Below are 21,544 nucleotides of genomic sequence, written 5' to 3' on the forward strand. Positions count from 1 at the left end.
TAACCATGGCGCTAACGAAGAGGCGTTGACACTCAGGCCTGAGGTGCCGAGTTCTCTTCAGATAGCGCCGTAGCACCTCACAGGACAAAGCATCATCTCATCTGCATCATTATCGGTGAAATCCTTCAGGGAGGGGATCATAAAAGACTTGAACCGGTCGTCAGGGACCGAAGGATTCCGAGTCTTCGCTACGAAGTTCGGGACGAAATCGAGCGTCATGGATCCCCATCCCTGGAATACTTGACATTGAAGGAAAGACCATGAAGTTCCCCTACTCTCTTCGCCGATGCCAGGGCCAGCAGGAAGAGGGTCTTGAGGGTCTGATCCCTGTCTGACGACTCTCTGAGTGGCTCGAAGGGTCTGCGAGTCAGACTCCTAAGGACGAGAGTCACATCCCACCCCGGGGGCCTGAGTTCCCTGGGTGGGCAAGACCTCTTGAAGCTCTTCATCAGGAGGGAGATCTTGAAAGAAGAGGAGATATCCACACCTCGCAGTTTAAGGACTAGGGCCAGGGCGGCTCTGTATCCTTTAACTGCGGAGACGGAGAGGAGCTTCTCTTGACGAAGGAAGACGAGGAAATCCGCTACCTGCTGAAATGTGGCTCTGAGAGGAGAGAGACCCCGTCCACGACACCAACCACAGAAGACGGACCACTTCCCCTGGTAGACAGCTGCAGAGGACTGTCTGAGGTATCCAGCCATCTCTGTTGCTGCGCTGAGAGAAAAGCCTCTCGCTCGCAAGAGATGGTGGATAACAGCCAACTGTGAAGAGACAGGGACTCAACGGACCGGTGGTACCGTTCCTCGTGTGGCTGGCACAGGAGGTTGTCCCAGGGGGGAATCTCTCTCGGCGCTTCGGCAAGCAGAGCCAGCAGGTCCGGGTACCAAACGGGTGCCACCAGGATCATCTGAAGGTTCACAGTGATCAGCGCCCTGCTGATCACTATGCGAATCAGACAGTACCGGGGAAAGGGTCGTAAACGAAGAGGTGTCCCACGGATCTTGAAGAGCGTCCTCTGCAGCTGCCCATGGGTTTGGCACAACCGAGTAGAAAACATGAAGTTTTCTGTTGTGCCGGGTGACGAACAGATCCATGACTGGATGCCCCCACAGGCGAAAGAGCCTTTCTGCCACGTCTGGATGAAGGGACCATTCGGTTCCTATCACCTGATCCCGATGGCTGAGCTTGTCGGCTACCACATTCCTCTTGCCTGGAATGTAGCGGGCTGACAGCTCTACTGAGTGTGCCACGGCCCACTCGTGCACCTGCAACGTCAACTGGTGCAGCGGGAGGGACACTAGGCCCCCCTGCTTGTTGACGTACGCCACTACCGTGGTGTTGTTGCTCATCAACACCACCGAGTGTCACACCAGATGGTCCCGGAACTCTTGGAGAGCAAGGAACGCTGCCTTGAGCTCCAGGACGTTGATGTGAAGGTGCTTATTGCGATGCTCCCACACGCCTGCAGTCCAGCAACTCCTCCAGGTGTGCGCCCCATCCCTCGGTCGATGCGTCTGAGAACAGCAACATCTCCCGGGGGGGAGGGGGGGAAAATGTGAAGAGGCACTCCTCTTATGAGGTTCCCGTCGTCCAGCCACCAGGCTAGGTCCTGCCTCACCTCCTCCGTGAGAGACACAGGGAAGAAGGGAGGGTCTCTTGCCTGTGACCAACACTCCTTTAGTCTCCACTGAAGAGACCGCAGGTGAAGACGCCCAAGAGGGACTAGCTTCTCGAGAGACGACAGGGTGACCGATCACGACCTGCCCACTGCTGAGCTGGTTGCTCCTGTAGAGACAGGAACAGTCTTGCTGCCTCCCTGAACCTGCTGATCCGCAAATCTGCAGGGAAGACTCACTCTGTACCGTGTCGATCAGCATGCCCATGTACTTCATCCTCTGCTTGGGCTCGAGGTCTGACTTCTCGTAATTCACTACGATCCCCAGATCGCGGCAGAATTCAAGTCATCGATCTCTGTCCTGCAGCAACTGCAAGCGGGAGCTCGCCAGGACTAACCAATCGTCGAGATACCTCAGAAGACTTATCCCTACCGAGTGGGCCCAAGTCGACACCAGCGTGAACACCTGTGGGGCGATTGAGAGACCGAAACAAAGTGCCCTGAATTGGTACAACATCCCGTCGAGGATGAAGTGGAAGTACTTCCTGGAGGATTGACGGGTGGGTATCTGGGGAAAATACGTGTCCTTCAGATCCACCGAAAGCAAGAAGTCGTTCTCCCCAGAGTCTGGCGAACGAATCGGTTCAAGGGAGAGAGATCTATCACCAGGCGCCAGGCCCCCGAGGACTTCTCCACCAGGAAAAGTCGACTGTAGAAGCCCGGCGACTGATCCCATAAGATCTCCACAGCACGTTTGCTCAGCAATAGCTTCTACTTCCTGCCGAACCGTCACGTCTTGGTCGAACCAGGAACGTACATTTGCAGATGGACCGCGTTGGAGGTGAGGGGTGGCCGAGACTCGAAGGGTAGTAAATATCCCTCCCGAAGGACGTTCACTATCCAGGTCTCTGCCACGTAGCACTCCCATGTTGCCCAATGGTCTCGCCCGGCACCCACCCACTTCTGGCAGCAGGTGAGGGGGAACACCGTCCTTAGCGTTTCCCTCCTCTTCGACTTCTTCCCAGATCCTCCTCGAGAGAAGGAGGAGGGCCGGTTGCGATCACTCCTTACAGCAGAAGTCGAAGGCAGAGTCTTTCCTCTCGGCTTCGACGAGGCGATCGTCTTGGCCGCAGAGGAAGCGCTAGCTAAACTCTTGGGCTTAGCCGCAGTCCTCCGAGATTGCCCAGCCACCTTGGAGACTGCCTGGTGGACGAGATGGTCACTGTCGTCAGTGCGCCGCTGTTCCACTGCAGCGTCCACCATCTTTCTGGGGAAGAGAGAGGAGGAACTCTGCACCGGTCCGTTGCGAAGACCTAGAGCCGCCTCATGCCCAGCTGCCTGGTCACTTGGGTGAAAACAGCGTCTCTACGCTGGAGAACCAGGTTGGCCCACAGGTTAGCTGTCTGGTGGGCCAGGTAGGAGATGGCCCTACCTCCAGACTGGCACAGTCTTACAAATGCCGGGTCCCATTCAGGAGTGATGTTCCCCAAGGTTTTCGGCACTGTGAGGGACCACAGGTCGATCCAGGAGACTGCTTGGAATGCTGCAATTGCGGTAGATTCCAAGGCAAGTGCCTCTTGCTGCGAGAACCAGAGGTTCTCCGACAGGAGCTGCTGCAGAGACACCCCTGGAGTTAACCTGGCTAGCTCCAGGTTAACCTGTTTGGGCGGGAGAGGGTCCTCTGAAGGCACGTAGAAGCGCATCTGTCGCGGTAGAGGTGGAGGAAGGAGCTTGGAAGACCTACCGGACCGAAGCGAACCCTCCTGTCCGGAGACGAGAGCGTCCACTTGGCTCAGTACGCTGTCAGCCAAGGCCGATCGCGGCAGACCCACCGTCGTCCTGGGTTCCTTCTCAGGTCCCCAAAACGACTCCAAGCCGATGTGGGCGCTGAAGGTGAAGCGGCGATCCTTCCCCGAGGGTCGTTGTGCTGACGAATCAGAGCAATAACCTCCGTGAACCAACCTCTGGATCTCAAGAGTGACTGCATCCTGCGGAAATGGACCGTCAAGCCCGTCCAGTGAGAATGCCTCCCGAGACCCTCTTCCTTCCACGGAAGGAACCACAACAGACCCCTCCTGGTCTCCTCCTGCCACTTGCGCATACGATCTGGTCGGTCTAGGACCATGCCAGGTTCCGTAGTGTGTCGTGGCGCGACACTCCTGATCGCCTCTCTCTTCCCAGTGAAGCCCAAGGAAGTGAAGGGATCGGAGAGGAAGACCTGACGCTCTGCCCGTGCCCACCGGCAGAACCGGTGTGCTGAGGGGGCTGCAGGCTATCACCAACCCGCTGTGGCAATCGAGCAGCAGGCCTGGTCAAGTGGCTCTCCTGGGGAGAGCAGCTGGACCGAGAACAGCGGCGACGGTCCCGAGCGCCAGAAGAGCTGCAGCTGGTCCCCCTCTCCGCCCGGTCCCAGTAAGAGCGGCGGTCAGGGGACCTGCAGAGTCCGCTATCACGGTGGGAGCAAGGCCTGTCCTCATGGCGCGTCACACCACTTGGACCAGCCGAGGCTGGTTCAGGCGACTGATGGGACCGCTTCCTCGCTTCAGCCCGCGAACCGGTCTGGGACCGTCGAGTCAACCCTAGGTACCAGCGTAAACGCCGCGAGAGCGATCGCTGGTCTGGTGGGAGTCGCCTGAGCGACCCCAGCCAGGTCTTTTCCGCTCCATGCGTGGATCCTGGCGCTGAGTGGACTAGGTTGCCTGGGTCTTGGCTGTACGGTCACCCGCAGGTGACCATACACTCGGTAACTCTCTCAAACGAGAGGCCGAGACGGTACCTGGCACCGAGGCAGAACCCCTGGCGCCAGGCGCGGAGGAGGTGGACCCGGTGTTAGCCGGCGCTCCTCCGGTCCCTGTCTTCTTCTTCCTTGCGGAAGGAGAGACGGGCCCCGTTCCCAAAGGAACAGGAAGACCGGCGGAAGTCCCGACCGTCCTACCAGAGTGGGACGGACCCTTAGAAGTCTCAGGACAAGCCTTCTTGGGGGGGAGGAGGCAACCTTCTTCTTCCTTGGCTGTGGGGCCTTAGAAGTTGAAGGGGAAGCGGTGGCAGACGACAACGACGAAGAAGACGATGAAGACGACGACGACACCTTCCTCTTCTTCTTCTTCTTCTTCTTCGTCAACTTCCTCAGCACCACTGTCAGGTCTTCCACCCAGGACGGAGCTGGGGCAGTTGCCGAAGCAACAGGGCCCAACTGCACCTGTCCGGAATGACCTGGGGTGGGAGCAGCAACACCACGGGCAGGAACGATGGCGGCAGGAACTGGTACCGGAACTGGAGCGGCAGCATATTCAGGAAACAGGAGGGGCGGGGGCAGGAACCAGCGGCATCCTCTGCACAGGAGGCAGGTCCAGGGGAGAGCTCTTGGGACACCGGAAGTCCGGGGCTGCAGCAAGAATGGCAAAACCAGGTGGCGGCGTCACAGCGGGCAACATAACCTCCGGCAGCGGCGCCTGCACAGCAGCTGTAGGGGTCACTGTGGTAAGGTGCTGGGTGTACACCAGGTGCAGCGGAGCAGCGTAGCCAGGCGTGGACACCGTCGTGGTAGTTGTGGTGGTCGGGCCGTGCGTTACCGGCATGGCCCCTCTCGCCAGGTGACTCAGCAGCCCCTGGACCGTCGGTGTCCCTCGCAGCCCCAGCGAGTACCAGGCCTGTCCGAGATCGTCCCCCATGGCAAGCAGATCTGAGGAAGGAAAAGTCGGGTGAGTTAGTGGGGGGGTCTCCCCTTGCCTGGGGAGGAGGACAGTTCCCACCCCGACGATGAGAGAGAAGGAAGGAGCCATACGAGGGAGCTGAGATGGAGGGAGAAAAGAAGAAGGTGTCCGTAACCAAGGAGAACCCTCTGACGACTCCTTGGCCGGCTTACACGACTTCTTCCTCCCCCCCACAGCGCTCCCACTGCTCCTCCGACCAAACACACAAACATCATGTCTCGGTGCGAGAGCATTCCCGCCCTCTATACCGAGTACAAAAACTCATGAGGGTCAATCTCAATAGATGATCGAAAGGCCCCACACTTACGGCCCTCCACACCAGGGGCACAATTCGCGGCTGATGGCGAGGGGGTCTCTCCGGCTCTTGGGATTCCATTTTGAATCTCAAAAATCACACAATTCACTGTATTGTATACAACAACACACACGTACTTACATATCCTTGGACAAATACACACAGTAAAAGGGAAAGAAAAAAGCCTTCATGCAGTGAAGCAAACAAAAACATACGACAAGAAGCGGGCAGAGAGGCGAAGAGCAACACGTCCATCCACCAAACGCGACCGAAAGCAAAGCGACTCCACTCCTCGCAGTCGAACTGACCGCCAACTGCCGGACAAGTAGTTAACTACCGAACCCCTTTGTTCGAAGCTTACGACCGGTTCAGCTGCCGCTAAGTACCTTCCTTTTGTTAAAGGACCAAGGGTTTTTTTACGTATTGGAACAAAATAATTTTCAATTGAATCTTGACATTAATGTTAATGTAAATATGTTACATTATACTGACAGGACATTGGCAATGAAAGCTGGTCACATGTTATGTGGATGATTCCGATTACCAGACAGGTTAAACACTACTCATCACGCATTTCTTTATATTTGCATTGACGGCTGCCATAACACCCAAATAAACTAGTGTAACCAATAGGGAAATGATATATCATTAACATAGAAATAAAAGTAATAATTCACATGAAATAAAATGATGGTATAATACACTTGTTAATAGATATATCCAGCAATTGAGTAGGTTTTGCTCAAGTGGAAACCATATGAAAATGCCTCAATTGGACAACTGTAAGTAGTAGTAGTCTCAAAGACCAGCTATAGAACCAGTCTATGCCACTGACCAAGTAATTTACATCTGAAAATAATTTGCTCACTTCAACTTACAAATTCAGGCATTTAACAAAACAATTGTTTACATCACTTATGAATTATGTATAGTATAGGGAAAGTACTTGTTCTATATGAAGAACATCCTAGCATTCTAGAGAGTAAATTTAATACACTCATGAGCTAATAAGTGTACTGTAATAATGATCTTACCTTTCTAATTCATGCAATTCTCGATTTCAGAAGAATCATAGTACTCGTCATGTCAATTACTAATTTGTCTAGTTGAATGGAACGAGAACCAACAACCTGTTTAAATAAAACCAATTATTTCAATGAACAGCAAGGAATGTTATAAGTCTTCAGAGGCAATTCTGCAAGATTAAAAATATGCAGCCAAATATGAGGGTTCTGTGAAGGTGAATAGGAGAATACAAAGTATGAAGATAATAACTGCTAATAAAAAATGACAAAATATAAAATACCAAATTTGTAACTAATTTGTATTTTTCATAACTAACAAAAACCTGAGGTCTTAACATTAGGATTTACTAGCGCCAAGCTGGAAACCGGTAGACTTAAAATTACACTTGTGAGATCCAGGGACTAATGGCATCTATACCAGGTCACGGGGCATGTATACCCAGAATGCCCACGGCTACCTGTGACCCACCAGTTATATTTCTAACCCAGTTTAGACTGCTAGAGGGGTGGTTCGAGGTGGGCCTTTAACTGTTAAGACCTCAGGTTTGTTAGTTATGAAAAATACAAATTAGTTACAAATTTGGTATTTGTTCATACACGAAACAAACCTTCGGTCTTAACATTAGGATAGACTTACTATTGGAGGGAGGTAAGTCTCTACAACTGACTGGAGTTTGCCACCTTATCCATTTCCGAAATATATAGGGAAATTCTAAGAGAATGGACAATGAACTAGGACCAAAGATATAAGCGGATCTATTGGTTTTTCTCCCACTGGGTGTAGATACCATTCTATGTTTACTCTTGTCCCTTGCAACTGGATCCACCTTCACCCCTCTTTTCCCTATTATCCAGAGGGGGTGTGTTGCTATGAAAAGTATATCATCACCTAAGATAGCTTCACAGTATGGCTGACCACCTCACCTGCATCTAGTCCGTTTCCAGCACATGACGGTACTCTCCTTCATATTGCCCGTAGTTAAAGGAGTAGAAAGAAAGTAGTAAAGAAAAAAGACCAGTCATCCCATTCATTCTACTTTCATACCTTCATCTTAGACTAGACGCAAAAACTGACCCGCCAGGGGCACTGGATGAACTATATCACTTGTTGGGCCGCCACCACTGGATCCACCTTCACCCCTCTTTTCCCTATTATCCAGAGGGGTGTGTGTTGCTACTGAAAGTATATCAATCACCTAAGATAGCTTCACAGTATGGCTGACCACCTCACCTGCATCTAGTCCGTTCCAGCACATGACGGTACTCTCCTTCATATTGCCCGTAGTTAAAGGAGTAGGAAGAAAGTAGTAAAGAAAAAAGACCAGTCATCCCATTCATTCTACTTTCATACCTTCATCTTAGACTAGACACAAACTGACCCGCCAGGGGCACTGGATGAACTATATCACTTGTTGGGCCGCCACCACTGGACCCAAGGAAAGGCCGGAAGGGTGTCCAAGGATCTATGGGCAACATCTTTCAAATAAAATGAGGTGAAAGTTGTTTGGCGTTTCCAACACCACCAGCTTTCAGAATTTTATCCACAGACATGTTCTTCTTAAATGCCAGGGAAGCACTCACGCCCTGATGTCATGAGCCTCTAGCTCCCACCTGGCTATCTGACCCTCTGTCTTCTGCCGTATAAGCATCTCTGATCGTCTCCCTTAGCCAAAACGATATTGTATTCTTGGACACTTCCTTCTTGTTCCGTCCTGTACTTACGAACAACCTCCGGCACCCCGGCCTTGAGGTGCCTTGTTCTCTTTAAGTACTCCCTTAGTGCCCTGACGGGGCACAGGAGCATCTCAGCTTTGTCGTTGTCTACAAAGTCTGCCAAGGAAGGTATGGTAAAGGAGTCGAATCTGCCGTCTACTATTGTTGGATTTGGGTCTTGGCCACGAATTCTGGGACAAACTCAAATACCATTGATCTCCAACCTCTCGAGTGCTTTATGAGATATGACGAGGCCATGTAGCTCCCCCACCCTTTTGGTTTGAAGCCAGGGCCAATAAGAAGACTGTCTTCAGGGTCAGGCTCAGGCTCCTATCCGTGGACTGCCTTAGTGGTTCGTAGGGGGTTTTGTCAGGACTACTCAGTACTTGGTCAGATCCCAATCTGGGGCTTTTAGCTCCTTTGGTGGGCATGACTGTTCAAAGCTCCTCATCAGCATGGCCAACTCCCATGAAGACGATATGTCCACTCCTTTCATTCGTAAGACTGAGGCTAGAGCCGCCCTGTACCCCTTCACTGCAGATACAGACATATGTTTTTCTGTTCTGAGATATATCAGAAAGTCTGCTAACTGCTGAATAGTGGTACCGAGTGGAGACACGTTCCCTCTACGACACCAATCACAGTATGCTGACCACTTTCCTTGGTATACTGTCGCAGATGATTTTCTGATATTACCTGCCATCTGAGTTGCTGCTTTCTGCGAAAACCCTCGCGCTCGGAGGAGATACTCGACAGTCTCCATCCGTGAAGCGATAGGGGACTTCACCGACTGGTGGACCTCTCCACGTGTGGCTGACACAGAAGGTTGCTCCATGGAGGTAACTCTCTTGGCACATCTACTAGGAGTTCCAGTAGGTCTGGAAACCACTCTGCTTCAGCCATAACGGGGCTACCAGGGTCATCTTGAGGTTCTGAGGACCGCATTACCCTGTTCAGAACCTGACGGATTAGACAAAATGGAGGAAATGCGTACACGTCCAGATTGTCCCAGGGGTGTTGTAGCGCATCTTCTGCTACTGCCTCTGCGTCTGGGACTACCGAACAATACCCTTCCAACTTTTTGTTGTACCTGGTTGCGAATAGGTCTATGATCGGTCCTTCCCACAACATGAGCATCCTGTCCACCACCTGTTGGTGTAGGGACCACTCCGTTCCCAGAATCTGATCCCTGCGGCTCAACTTGTCGGCCACTATGTTTCTTTTTCCCGGAATATACCTGGCCTTGATGTCTACCAGGTTCTCTATAGCCCACTGGTGAAGTTGAAACTGTCATCACATGTAACTGCCGAGAAACTAGGCCTCCTTGCTTGTTTGTTTATATAAGCTACTACTGTGGTGTTGTCTGACATCAATACCACTGAGTGTCCCTTTACTCTCTCCCTGAATTCCTGTAGAGCCAGAAAAGCTGCTTTCAACTCCAGCACGTTTATATGGAGTTCTCTGTCCTTGCAACTCCATTTTGCTGACACCATCAACTCCTCCATATGGGCTCCCCAGCCTTCTAGTGACGCATCCGAGAACAGCAAGAGGTCTGGGGAGGATTGTTGAAGGGGGGACACCCACTGTCAGATTGTCGTCGTTCACCCACCACAGCAAGTCTTTCCTCACTTCTGCCGACAAGGGAATTTGCTCGTAGGGTGTGATCTACTGTTGGTGACCAAAACTCCTTCATCCTCCATGCAGGGACCGAAGGTGTAGCCTTCCTTGTGGTACTAGCTTCTCAAGGGAGGTTAGGATTCCCAGCACACCTGCCACTGTCTTGCTGGCTGTGTCTGCTTTCCCAGAAAGGCATTCACCACTTGTTTGCATTCTCTACTCTTTGGTCTGTCGGGAATACTTTGGCTTGTGTTGTGTCTATCACCATTCCCAGATATTCCAAACGTTGACTTGGATCCAACTGCGACTTCTCCTGATCACCACAATACTAGGCTGTGACAAAGCTGCAGGAGGGCCCGCCCTGTCCCTGAGTAAATTTCTCCCTGGACTTTGCTATCATCAGCCAATCGTCCAGATATCTTATTAGCCTGATCCCCTGAGCATGCGCCCACGCCGACACGAGGGTGAACACTTGTAAAAACTTGAGGAGACGTTGTCAATCCGAAGCACAGGACCTTGAATTCGAAAGCTTTCCCTGCAAGACTGAAGCGGAGAAATTTCCTTGAAGACTGATGGACTGGTATCTGAAAGTATGCGTCCTTTAGATCGACTGTCAGCATAAAGTCTCCGATTCTGACTGCTTGTAGAACCGTTTTTCGGAGTTTCCATCTTGAAACTGGTTTTCCTTATAAACAGATTCAGCGTTTGACAGGTCTATTACTGTCCTCCACTCCCCGTTGGCTTTGGGTACCAGGAAAATCCTGCAGTAGAAGCCTTTTGTCGGACTGCATCTTGTTGCACAGCTCCTTTTTCCATCATCTTCTTCACTTCGTCCTGCAGAATAGTGGCCTTCTGAGATTTGTGGGCATAAGTGACGTGGGGTAATGGTTGATCTGTCAGGGGCGGGGTTACCTCGAACGGGATCAAATACCCTATCCTGAGAACATCCACCACCCACTGCTCTGCCCCTAGTTTCTGCCACACCTTCCAGTGATTTGCCAGGCAACCCCCCACTGGTGTGGCCGAGTGATGGGAGGCGCCCATCCTATCTTCTTGAGCCTCTCCCTCTTCCCCTATTGCCCCTTCCTCTGTTGTTTCTATTGTGAAAGGGCCGATGAGTTATCCTCTTTGGGGAAGAGGGTCTTGTGACTATTAGGGATGCTATGTCTCACTGTCTTCTTTCGAGACATCTGCTGTTGTCTTCCTCCAAAGGAGTAGTTTGACTGTTAGACGTTTTCCCTAACTGCCTGTTGCACCAACCTATCGTTAGTGTCCATCCTTCTTCTATCTATCGCCTCTTCCAGTATGACCTCTGGCAACAGCAGTTGCGATTCCAAGATATCCCCATTCCTCATTGCTAACAGGGAATCCAAATCCATATTGCGGCTTAGTCTAGCCAACGCTGCATCTCTCATTAGCAGGATATTTGCCAAACATTGGCACTTACGTTTGTCAGGTACGCAATCGCCTTGGAACCTGACTGTAGTAATCTAATGAACAATGGTTCATCCACTACTTTCCTTCTTGCTTCCGAGGATGCAATCTTCGCCACTGCTGTTGACCAAAGGTCTAAACCAAGAAGCAGCCTGAAAGACAGAAGAAGCTGTTGCTTCTAACGTAGCAGCCTCTTGGTACGTCATCGAAGGGCACTCCATTTTAACCTGATCCAAGGTTAATCCAGGCCTTAACCTTACAACATTAGGGTTCATTTGTCTAGACAGCAAAGGGACCTTCGGTGTCGTATAATATTTCCTTTGCTTTATCATTGGAGGGGGAATAAATTTAAATGATCTATTAGATCTTAAGGACTTATCCCTCCCTGCAATCTTTTGCGTTTACGTGTTGCAAGACCGATTCCGCATGACTCGAACAAGGCAATTCATAAAGACACCTTGGTATCCCTCTTTAGTCCAAATGCCATGTCAATTCCAGGAGGAAGCATACTGGCCGGTGTTTCTGTCTTCTCCGAAAGGTTATTGAATTGACGAATCAAATCAATCACCTCTGCATACGAGGCCAGAAACTCTTGGTTTTCTCCTTCCTCCGGCTCTAGTGTACCATTCTCCGTCACAAGGGATGTTGTCTCGCCTCTATCTTCTGACAGACGGCCCGGAATTCCACGGCCGCCTGCCCCTACGGCCGCCGTCTCTTTGATCTTTGCTGGCCGCTGTTGGCTCGATCCCGGATAGTCAGCAGGGGAACAAGAACGTCTCACTCTTTCTCTGCTCACGGATCTAGAGCGAGAATCTCGTCTAGATCTCCAAGATGAAGGCTCCCTTAAGACAGAGATAAGTTCGTCTCTATTAGTATTGGCATCGTTTTCGAGCGTCGGCGAGCCCGGCCTCGACCTTCTATCCAGACGGACACTGCCTTCCACGAACGTATCCGCCGAGGTTGCCAACTCTCTATTTTTCGTACTTTTAATAGGAGCGTTATCGTCCTTCATACGTATTTTGAACGGCCTTACGGGCGAACTGGGACCTGCATCATCCTCTGCTGCACCTTTCGCCGCCAACGTCGATTTTACCAGAGGTATCGCAGTTTTTGCGATCCGAACTGGCAACTCCGCCTCGGCCGCTAGCCCGCCGCCGTCACCTCTCTCGCTTGTTCGGATCTTGCGAACGGCTTCGTCTGCCAACCTTGTGCTTAATAGCCACTGACTTTCCGACCTTCTTGCTGACTTGGAAATGACAGTCTTGGTCCGAAGATGAGGAAGAATTGATTCTTCTCTCTTAGCCCGAGGATCCGCTAGGAACTCCCGAATCCTTCCTCCAACGCTTGACTGGCGCTTGCCGTGACGTTATCGGACTCAGCGATGACGCCGAACTAGAGGAAGAAGACGAAGAAGGCGAATCACACTTTTTCTTTTTGTCTCTCTTATTCATTATCTTCTCTATATCCTGTAATTTCTGCATTACAGTTTGCATTGACGGGTCACAAGGCATATTAGCGTCTGGGTGCAGCGAAAAGGCCCGAGAATCGGTCTGTGACGTCATCACGCCTGCCATATCGGAGTGTGACGTATGTGTGACGTCATCCCTCTCGTAGGGAGAGACTGAGAGGTTTCTGCTGGCAACCGCACGTTTGCTGCCAAACTACCTCCACGTTCTGCATCGCTGTAAACACTGAGTGGGATGTGAAGCCGCGGCATAATTCCATAAATTGCAAGCCCGGGGGATGAGGAACATTCAGCGCTGCCGGACCCTGCTGGAACAGTGACGTCATATAATGCGCAAGCAGACCATCCAAGGTTGGTACGCCTGGTAGGCCTAGCGCTGACCACGTACCATCTAACCTATGCGCTTGAGTAACAGGAGCCTGGAACAAAGATGGCGGATCTCCCCCTCTACTTGCTGGGAACAAAGGTGTGTGCAAATTATTCATAAAATTACCCAAGGCCCCTCCTGACGTTTCGATACAGAAACCGCTAGGAGAAACCGAAGGGGTATGAGACAAATCAAAAGCAGGTGGAGAAACATATGGAGCAGCCTGGTTTATTGCCGATACAAAAGAAGCCAGTAAGGTTTGGTCATCCAAAGATGGCGTCATCCCCTTCCTTTTGTATTGGCTTTTCCCATAGAACTTCTTCCACTGTTCCACCGACCAACCGCGACAAACAGAACACGGATTAGTAAACCGTACATATGTTTTCCCTGCACCTACTACACGTTGGATGAGGATCCGTCGACACCGAAGTTAGGAACCTAGAACATGGAAAGCCATGACTCCTGGGCATTTCCTTTGTCTCCTCTTCGAAACGGTAGACGATCCCGATGTTGAGGGCAAATTCTCATCATACCAGTATACACTCTTACCAAACACTGATCACACTTGGAGAAAGAAAAGGAATGAAAAAAAAAAAAAAAAAAAAAAAAAAAAAAAAAAAAAAAAAAAAAAAAAAAATGAAATGGATAAAGAACGGGCAAAACTGAAAAACCGGCTTTAAATCAGATAGACAGTAACACGTCTTATCTTAAAGGCGGTAGGAAAATAACTGGTGGGTCACAGGTAGCCGTGGGCATTCTGGGTATACATGCCCCGTGACCTGGTATAGATGCCATTAGTCCCTGGATCTCACAAGTGTAATTTTAAGTCTACCGGTTTCCAGCTTGGCGCTAGTAAATCCTAATGTTAAGACCGAAGGTTTGTTTCGTGTATGAACAAATGGTCAGTACAGATAAGCATAATGCTGATTACAAATAGTGAAAATCTTCAAGAAAAGATTTTGATACTATGCAATGTTCAGGATTCGTTTATATCTATTAAAGCACTCTTGTAACTTTGACACACTTTTACAAGTGATAGAAAACTTAAAAGTACAATGACCTAGATTTATATACTAATTTAAAGTTGGTATAGCAATGAACTGTGCTTAAAACTTAAAATGAATTAGCTTTGATTGCAATTTGGTACACTGTAATTATGCCCAATACTTGCTAAACATACAATAATCAATAATTTGACAAAGTCAATGAAAAATTTAGGTAAAATATATACAGGATAGAAGTGTTGAGCACCAACTTCACAACCAACCCATAAATACCATCACAGATGCTAGATAACTGTATACAGGAAGTTAATATAAGTTTAAGAATAATGTACAATACAATATATATCTCAAATACTACTAGCATTGCTCAATTCTTGAAAGAAGGGTATCACATATGGCATGCCTTGCTTGCACATTGCACTGTATATGGTAATATATTGGATCTTTGCAGCATCACTTTTGGTCACAGTTGCATGGCATCCTGTCTTTTATTTATCATCTTTACTTGACTTGCTCCAACTGTCATCTCATTTATTTAAAAATATATTCTCTGAGTGAGCTACATGAATCTGGAGTGAGACTTAAAATAAAGTTCATTTTTATATATGGACATTGCCATTGTAAGCTAATGTGACAGTTACAATGAAATTACAACAGTATATTAGATAAATTATTTTCTTAAATTTTCACTTGGTCACAGGAATACATACAATCAGTCAGTACAATGCTGCAAAATTCTGCCACGAGGGGGGGGGGGGGGGGGGGGTATAAGTATAAAACAAAAAATGAATGACTGATAAGTAAAAGGTCTGAGCAAATCTTACTCCTCCTTTGAGTTTATGTTTCTAGTAATTTCCTGAGAAAAAGCTAATGATGATGCAAGTCAGTGACTGCAGTTGCCATGTACACCATACAGAATATAAAAGTAAATCTTGAAGTGTTTATATCTATTACATTAAGAGATTTCAAAGCACAAGTGTAAAACCATCATGAAACTACAACCTGGAGCCAAAAGTGGGCAGCTGAATCCACTGCAGACACATAAGGCCTCAATGAAACGGTCACTGGTTGTTGCGGCTAGAGATTCTTGGTGTAAATGAGCTACTCATTGATGGAGGCTATAACAGAAAAGTTACAGTACATATTACCATTACAGTTTTATAATAGGAGCTGCAAATTGATAACCATTAGTAAGTTAGCTTGATAATAACAAAATTTAACAAATGTGTGAAGTACCATATCTTACTAATGTCAATTTTGGCAACAGAAGGGAAAGAATCTTGAGAACATATGGACCAAATCAAATGACAGAAATAAACTGAAATGACTAAAACTATTTCAGTTCTTCATTAGGCAACTGTGAACTGATGGATAAAACTATTTCAGTTCTTCATTAGGCAACTGTGGAAGTAAGTTACATACATACTTTGTAAGGTGAACTTACAAAAGTATGGTATGGTGGTTACATAGAGTACAAAACCTCAAAGTAACTTAATCTGTTGAAGGGCTAGTTTACATGAATAACTACTCTGGTGGTATACTAAAAATTAAACCTACAAGGCATACATAAGTTCACTTATCAAAATTCTTATACAAACAGAAAACTGAAATATTTATCTATGATTATGTTTCCTTATGAAAACTACACACAATGTCCCATCACTTCCAACAAACCATCTGCTATGTTTTACAAATCTGTCAATATATTTTCTTTGATTCTTTATATAAAAAAAAAGAATGTTAAAATTTAAAAAATCCTATATCAATATTTTACTTTAATGGTACTGCAAATCTCTCTCATTAAAATTCAAAACCACTTCACAGTACATAGTAAAATTTCCACTTCAACCCACTTTGCCCACAAGGCTGATAAAATTGGCATTTGTCTTAGTGGAAGATAACAACCACGAATATGCTTACCTGGCTATCATCACTATCATGAGCACTCTGCCTCCCTCTTGCCCTTAAAGACATATTCATGGCAGACTTCTGAATCTGTTGGCGCATTTCTTCTTCCTCAGCCACCTGTGAAACATAACTTTATCATAAGTTCTGTTTATTCATAGTCTTACTACAACAACATTTGAATGATAAAAACATTAATGAACATTCTCTCTTCACTGACAAACCTCTCCCTTATGTCTAAATCTCCAATTAATGGTGGACATAATAAATGTACAGAAAAATTGCTTACTGACCAAACATCCTGATAATCTGTTAAATACTACCATTCTCTGTCTATGCCAAAATATATACGGCAGTCAGAAAGGTTACAAGCAAACTTCTTAGAACAGTTTCATGTCCATCTTATAAATTACACACCTCTTAATTTCATCTAACCCAAATGAACACAGAGAAGGCACTGACTTTCAGGCTCTTCAGCTAGAAACATTTCATCCCAATAGCAACCATCATCGCAAAAATATGTGTACCTATTCATATTAATGGTCTCCATTTGTGTTAATATCATGCAATTCTCATATGCATGTGATTTGATTATTTATTTCAATAGTAATAATTTTTCAGGTAACAGGTACACATTGAAAGATGTGCACATGCCCGATATTGATGAGCTTAAAATTTGGGAAGTAAAAGATGCCGATACTGTTTAATTGATCTACCACTTATCCACAACTAATGGTTGTACTAAGAATTAACTTAATTAATACCTCTTCAAAAATCTGCTGGCTCACTGCATACAGGAGATAAGACTAAAAAACTGCAAAATGGCTTTTGAAAATCTATTTCCTAGTAAATAAAGAGCTCTTACTGAAAAAAAATAGAAGGAAATTCTCTTCTCCTTTATCTACTAAGTCACCAGAACAGGAATAACAAAGTACTACTAGTGTCCTTCCTACAACAGGCCAGGACTCCGTCGTCAACTCAACTGTTGTTAAATTGTGGAGGGTGAGGGAGTAGGAGGATCTTCCACTTAGCTGCTTTCAACAAGCTTTTTTTTTCCCTCAGTATCAGGGTTTAAGCAATGTGATTGGGGTAGGATTATGATAAAAAGCTCTGGTTTGTATACATAGGACTAATACAAATTACAATACTTTAAAAATCTGTGACTACTTCTGACAGAAATAAACTAACACCAAGGGCATAAAGTGGCCAAAGACCCACTGACGTCCTTCACGCCTTTCCTTGTTCACTTTTCCTGTTTGAAACCATGTTGAACAAACACAAGTATTATAACATACAATGAAAAAAAATGAGAATACAGTACTAGTTTCAATCTGCTCAGTCAGAATGCAGCTTAATGACAGCAGGTTCCTGACTCGACCACCTACCACCACCTAACTACCTTGTTGACAAGTTTCAATAACTTAATCAAGTGTGTGCTGAGAAATACTTTTACATAAAAGGTGCTTGTTTGGAAACCCCACCCATAGTACAAAAAATGTTTCACATTTGGATTAGGTGGAAAACAAAATACGTAATAAGTAAAATATTTTTTGAAGGTTAAAATTGTTGGAAGGATGTAAGTTGAAATGTTCTGAGTTTTGCTGACACTGCTAATTTCAAATATTACCTTTTACCATAATAACAGTATCATTTAGGTATATATACCCATAATGACAATTTTTGCAAGTCGTTAAATACAGTAACAGATTCAACAATACAAACGTTTATAAATAATATAAAAGTACAAAATGCACAGCAGGTGAGCATGCATTCATTTGTTTGCTGATTTTGTATAGAGTATATACCCATTTTATCATGATTACAAGAAATAGTAGACATGTCACAAGGCCTTGGTGAGTTTGTGTACATGTGCAAGGTTTATAAAAAAAATATATTATAGATATTTGTACTGTTATATACTACGATGGCATACAAAATTTACAAAATCCTTACACCATACAAAACACATCATAACTTGAGCTTAGGCTATTGTATACCACTGGTTGAAACCTTGTGTATGCAATATGCATTGTGCTACATTTACTAATACATTAAATGTAATTATTATTTATATAAGTAATTGTACTGCATTACATATTTAACCCAAGTTTCAACCAAAGATGTACAATACTCCAACATGTTTTGAACTGCACAAGTATTTTGTACATGTGTATGCAACACCAAATAAATAACAATACAATATTGCTATTAATACAACTCTTAAAAAAAAACACTGCACCCACAAGAAAATTTAGATTGATTATCAGATTTTTAATGTCAATACATATACCAAAATAAAGTACAAGGTGCACATATACACTCAAATGCACTGCATATGGTACTTTTTTTATACTTTATCATTCCTACTTGTATGGTTGAATTCATTAATGAATTTAACTGCTTACAAGATTATCCTCAAATCTTATTATGAAATAAATGCTACATAAAAAGGCAGAAAAAACAAGACAGATTTCTACATGATGGCTTTAGGGCATAATGTAGCCTTTATTACTGGGTCTTGAGTATTCATTACTTATTAGATTTTAATGCTTTTAAGTATTTCATTAAACTAGATCCTTTAAATCTAAACTGAACATAGAAGTACAACATAAGTCTTATTTCTGTCAGAGTACAAACTTACTAAAAGTAAATAAACACAAGCATGCTACAGTTCATTTATTCAAATCATACAAGACAAAACTAAGCTATGTTAATCACAAACAATGTGATTAAAATACATCATAAGGGGATAATAATAGGAGTAAGCTAAGACAAAACAGACTGCTGGTAAGTCACTCTTTGACACAGAAACCTTGTTGGAAGTTTAGGACAAAAGACAATACAGACTGCATAAGGGGTGACAAAATGAGATGACTTCTCATAACACAACACACACACTGTTAGTATACAATATCACAAAATAATTAGAATAAAAGAAATATAAAGCATTAGTATGCACAACGATATAAAAACCATTAAAACTTCAAAAAGTACAGACCCTAGAGTTTCTAAAGTGGATATACAGTTCCTCAAGAAACAATAAAGAAGAGGTAGCTATACAAGAAGGCATTACAGAAATGGAAGGAGGAGTGGTCGAATGCATGGCGAGACAAAGCAACATTACAGTATATATTACTTTAGTTTACCTTCATCAAAAGCTGTGTCTTTGCTGCTTCAATCTGCTCTTTGCTTCCCTTAGAATAATTCTCCTATATCATCTGCATATCATCCATACAACAATAAGATATAAATCATGCAAAAGATATACACACTACAAAAATGTTCTCAATTTGTGTACCTTATGTGCAGGCTGCATGCTAAATGAAACAAAAAAAAAATTAATAATGTAAAATGCTGAGTATAAAGTGTTTACTAAACACTTTAATAAAGACATAAAATATGTAATTAATGATGGAGAAGTGTAATGTATAACTAAAATAATTGTGTAGTGATGACATTGTGAATAAATCTTCAATAATATATGGTAACCAACATGAGTAAGCTTATGTTATCGCTGATCTGTCTTGAAAATTTCTAAGCTGACTGTAATACAATAATGGTTACAAAAACTAAATTAGTACAAATGAAACTGGTTAACTATAAAAATGTATCAAAATGCACGTATACATTAAATCATTTCTGTGCATACAGTTTTGACAATGCCATAATGAAGTATTCAACAAAAAAAAGCCTGTACATTTACATTAGAACTGTAATGCACTAACAACACAACAATCCCTACAATCAAAATCAATCAAATGTAACCAAAAAAATAAGTAATGTGGGGATCCCAGTTACCACACCATAACCCTGATCGAAGCCCTAACAACAATAAAAATGAACTATTTAACAATGCTTTAATTCATGCAAATCCATAAGTGTGTTAGAAATGGGTTGTTTTAATGAGCTATATACAGAAACATAAAGCATTATGAAGAAATTTACTGAGGCCACAGAGTTAAATTTCTAGGCTTTTATAGTGTTCATTGAAAGGATTATTTAGTAAGACTGAAACCTGAGGCAAAACAGAAAATCAGTTACCAGAAAGGAGGATATAAAAAAAAGGTGAAAGGCAGAAAGCAATGCCGACTGAGCTAAAGGGACAGTACAAAGAATCCTTAATACCATCTATTGGTGTACATCACATAGCAAACTGCAAGTGGCAACCCACAGGCTGATTTTTATGCCAAGGCTGATGGAACAGTCAACCTAATGCCCTTAGCTAGATAAGCATGAAGAACACAAGAAGAGGTAGACTTATTTCCTAACAGTCAGGGAGAACTAATTTAGGAAAAGCAATCCAAGCTTTGCAGCAAAGGTATGGAAACACCCAAAAAATTATATAATAGTTTTACCAGACAACCAAATCATTTTCAGACTCTTGAGGAATCGTCACAGATTTCCCAAAGAATGGTCAAAATTATTACAAAGAGAAAGTTGGGAAGAGAAAGGGAACAAACCGAAACTAAAAATGAAAAGTAAAGCATTGCTGTTCGGGGTTAAATGGCAACCTAAAATACATTTTGTATTGCCTCTAGCTGTACTATTTTTTTTTCCCAAGGGAGAAGCATTCAAAATATAAGAGTAGTACATATCATTGCTGAACATCCTGCTGCATGATTATTGTACCGATGAAGCATACCAATTGGACAACAGAATAAGAAGGCATTCTGTATGTCAAAATGTAAATGAATAAATTTTACTTAAAAAATAAAATTAAATGTGACTCATACATTTCACAGCTATAAAAAATTATTACTCAAAGAGCTGCAAGATGTACAGTATTGAAGCATTTGGATATTATGCTGTATGTATATCATACAACATAACCTTTCAAAAATGCAGAATAATTTGCAACCATTGAAAGACGCTGCTGATACATATGCAAGCCTAGGCTACAGTGTAGCTAGTAATGATGCACATCATATACTTCATATATACACAGTGTGACATAGTATGGTGTGAACTCTACTACGCAGGCCTGTTCTGTATAGTACTACGTATAATATCTGCCTAACATCCTACTAGCTTGAACAAATCCATGTTAAGCAACATACACCTGTTTTCCAAATAGGGATAAATAAGTATGCAGCGTATCAGATACTGTAAATACTGGAATGACGAACTGATATCACCAACTCAATAAACAGTTATGAAAGCCCCTCTTTTCATCTATTGATCTTTTTATTAACTTTTAGAAGATTTAGCTATTTGAACTAAAGCATGTGGTCTCCTAAACAAGCCTGAAGAAACCTAAATACTGAAATCAAAATGTTGACTGAAGCGTCCATAGTTAGAAGCCTTCCAACACATATTTTGCATTAAACAACTCAAGCTGAGATAAACTTTCAGCTTCTTCTTTAATACTGTTTTGAGATATTAGAAAGCTTA

At 44.7% G+C, this 21,544-nt stretch overlaps 1 pseudogene; it reads right to left on the bottom strand.

Annotated features, from left to right (window-relative positions):
* The window catches only part of LOC135205762 (tudor and KH domain-containing protein homolog), a 44,216-nt pseudogene extending 23,394 nt beyond the window's left edge, over positions 1 to 20,822 (bottom strand).
* Positions 20,823 to 21,544: the final 722 nt, after the last annotated feature.

This window comes from Macrobrachium nipponense, chromosome 24, assembly GCF_015104395.2.
Source record: "Macrobrachium nipponense isolate FS-2020 chromosome 24, ASM1510439v2, whole genome shotgun sequence".
NCBI classification, from domain to species: domain Eukaryota; kingdom Metazoa; phylum Arthropoda; class Malacostraca; order Decapoda; family Palaemonidae; genus Macrobrachium; species Macrobrachium nipponense.